Source organism: Stegostoma tigrinum, unplaced genomic scaffold (assembly GCF_030684315.1).
Source record: "Stegostoma tigrinum isolate sSteTig4 unplaced genomic scaffold, sSteTig4.hap1 scaffold_67, whole genome shotgun sequence".
Taxonomy (NCBI): domain Eukaryota; kingdom Metazoa; phylum Chordata; class Chondrichthyes; order Orectolobiformes; family Stegostomatidae; genus Stegostoma; species Stegostoma tigrinum.
The window spans coordinates 868043-871622 of record NW_026728611.1 but is presented as its reverse complement, the minus strand read 5'-3'; the positions used below and the strand labels follow the sequence as shown (position 1 = coordinate 871622).

The 3580-nt window shown below is 43.4% G+C and overlaps 1 non-coding gene across 1 annotated transcript; it reads right to left on the bottom strand.

Moving 5' to 3' along the window:
• Positions 1–3175: 3175 nt before the first annotated feature.
• On the bottom strand, positions 3176–3367 carry LOC132209141 (U2 spliceosomal RNA). Its single transcript, XR_009445239.1, has one exon. It is a non-coding gene; the product is annotated as a U2 spliceosomal RNA (small nuclear RNA).
• Between the last annotated feature and the right edge of the window lie 213 nt (positions 3368–3580).

Here is a 3580-nt window from a genome sequence, read left to right as displayed (position 1 = left end):
GAGCTTGGAAATAGTCACGTTGTCACAACACGTCGACACATTCGCACTGACTAAAGACTATCCACCTGCACGATATGTGAAAAGGGACTTGCTGGTTCATCAGGACTGGTTAACTGCCAGCAAATTTCTGAATAAGTTGATTGGTTTGAATATAGCTAACAGTAGAATCAAAAATAGTATCAGTGATAATGGGAACTGCAGATGCTGGAGAATCCAAGACAACGAAGTGTGGAGCTGGATGAACACAGCAGGCCAAGCAGCATCTCAGGAGCACAAAAGCTGACTTTTCGGGCCTAGAGAAGGGTCAAGGCCTGAAACGTCAGCTTTTGTGCTCCTGAGATGCTGCTTGACCTGTTGTGTTCATCCAGCTCCACACATTGTTATAGTAGATTCAAAAACCATGTGTTTTGGGCTTGTTGCTGGAGATCATAGAATCCCTCCAGTGTGGGAGCAGACCATTTAGCCCATCATGTCCGCACTGACCTGACAAACAGTGTCTTACCCAGACACTGTCTGCGTGAGTTTCCTCCAGATGCTCTGGTTTCCTCCCACAGTCCAAAACTGTGCAAATTATGTAGATTGACTATGCTAAATTGCCCATAGTATCTTGTGTGCAAAATGCAGGCATAGGGTGGGTAGGGTGTGAGACTGGGTGGGATGCTCTTTGCAGGGTTGATATTGACTGAATGGCCATCTTCCACACTGTAGGAATTCTGTGATGATCTCGATGGCCCTTTATTTGTTAGACAGGTCTGCACACCTTTACAATGACGGATTCTGTTGCTCTCCACAGACATTTGTTTATTGGAAACAATGTAATCTTTCATTTTGTGGATAAAAATTCAAGGAAAGTTTTAAATCCAAACATAGGATTGGGCTGAGTCATGTCCTATAATCCCTGATTGCATTTTCCCAGTCGGCTATGAAACCTGGTGACCGCTGTGACTCTGCCTGGGGGCATTGCAGTCTCTTCAGCTCTTTACCTGGTGTCCATAGCAGTGATGGATCTCATGATGGAAACATAAACCAAGACATTGTATGATTTCTAGTACATATTTTCTATTTAGTCTTCTGTCCGTCACTTCCCTAGAGGCTGAGATACTGTTCTGGGGACCTAGGTGTGAATCCATCTGGAAATAAGAATTTGATGATGACTGTGAATCCATTGTCTTTGTTGGAAAAAACCCATCTGTTCACCAACGGCCTTTAGGGAAGGAAACTGCCATTCTTATCCAGTGATGTGATCATCCCATGAATGAATTTTTTTAAAAAAAATGTAAAAAAAACTCCTGCCAATACGTTTAACTCTGTCTTAATTTATTTGACAGCTGATGGTTCAAACTGCTTGTTGGTCACTTTCTCTTTTGATCAAGTTGTGGCCATTTCGTGGTTGAAACCATAGTAATTCTCGTACAAATAGTGCATGCTCTGACATGCCACTTAGGAACCAGACATCCACGTTGACCATATCCTGATGCTGTTTACCATGAAAGCGAAATTCTTCACCATCTTATCTACTTGTGCTGCTGTTTCAGGGAGCTATGGACTTGAACCTCCCAAACTCCCAAAAACCTTGAGCATTTCATCAAACTGACCTCCAATGGCAGGAATGGACAGGGTCAGCTTGGATTGATGAACATAATTCAGGCTCAACAAGTCTATTGCAGCATTTTGAGAATGTAATTAGTGAGTGTGGCCACCTCTCTGTACTGTAGTGATACAGATTCCCTGATCCTGATTGCCCCAATGGCTGACTGACACTGTCAAAGTCCCTGGGCTGATATCAAATGATTCCTTGGACATGCTGTGTCAGGATCCCCTGACTGAATCCTGTCTCCCTTGCCCTGACTGAGAACTGTTTCCCTGAGACTTGTAGACGTGACCATTTGGTTGAAAAAAATGCATTAGTTGCCACAGCTGCTGACCAGCCCTTGACTGACTGCTGGTAATAACGATGCTAAGCTGCCTGACTTATGCCTGTGATAAGCAACCAGGCAAGACAGGAGCACTGTGGGACATTAGGTTCTAGTTGAGACATCAAAGTGCAAAAATGCCAGGGAAAGGCAGAGACATTGTGCCAGGCCCTGAGCAGAACATGCCTCAGGTGCTGAAAAGCATGTAGAGTTCTGACAGCAACAATGTACTTTTTGGGCATCTTGATGTAGCATTTTTATTTCACTCTGGCTCATTTTGCTAGATCCGCAAATATCTATTGGTCTGGCTAATGTGAGAAATGGCTTTTGGCGTAATATGCCACTGACTTGGTCATTCACAGTTGTGTCCCACATCAGTGAGTCAGTAATCTGATTAAACTCATAGGCCTCGACTTGCGAAAAATAAAGCAGCCACGTGCACATCTGTTTGATTGGTTGCTTTTGCACTCAAATGAAAAATGTGCGTTGTATACACCATATCCTTTCCTGGCTCACAGTGTTCCCAAAATCTCTCATTCAATACATCCAAGTCATCATCATCAAATTCAAAATTAGTGAATACTTCGATAGCATTTTTTTGTGAAATGCTATTTGTAATGAGGTAGTGTTGGCAGGTGATTTTCTTTTACTTCTGATGCCATGTGTGAATATTCAGGGATGGTGTTGGTGGGAAGGTGCAGCATGTACCAGGGATGAGGCAATAATATTCAGAGTAAGTGCTGACCATGCAGAAAAGGAGAGATTAACGTTTACCTTGGAACAAGCATATTTAGAGAAAGTTGGGTGAAAGTACTGAGAGAAAGCATTTCAGTGGTACGGTGGCTCAGTGGTTTGCACTGCTGCCTCACAGCACTCGGACCCGGGTTCGATTCCAGCCTTGGGCGACTGCCTGTGTAGAGTTTGCACATTCTCCCCATTTCTGTGTGAGTTTACTCCCACAGTCCAAAGATGTGCAGGTTAGGTGGACTGGCTGTGCTAAATTGCCTGTTGTATTCAGGGAAGGGTACATTAGGAGGGTTATAGATCTGGCTGGGATGCTGTGAGGTTTGGTGTGGACTTGTTGGGCTGAAGGGCCTGTTTCCACACTGTAGGAATTCCATGATTATGGTTCCAGAGCATTGAGCATATCCCAGCATATCGAGGATAGTAGGAACTTCAAATGCTGGAGAATCTGAGATGACAAGGTGTTTGGACCTAGGATTTTTCAAGTTTTGATCAGTCTGCTTTTAAAATTGGTTTAATAAGACTTCATCATTCCTGGGAACACTGCAATACCACAATAATGCATGGAGAAAGCTCGTATTCCAACTCCCTGCTCCAAAAATCAGTTTAATATAGGGTCCTTAGGCAAAGGACATATCAGATATTAAAGCTGATAGGGACAAATGCTTTTTCTGTGGTGTTGTCTTCACACCAAAACCACTAAAAGCAAGGCCATGTTTCCACACATGAGATAGCCACCAACTGTGAACACTTGGTATAATAAACACTTGATCCTATTTTCCACCAGCCTGACTGTGTGCAAAGACTTGTAAATCACTGCTGACAGTTTTTACTGTTGTTCCCAAACTCCTGGGTTTCTTAACCAGGGCAAAGAAGTCAGATTGCACCAGTGCTTTTTCATCACTTTTCTAGAAAACATCTTC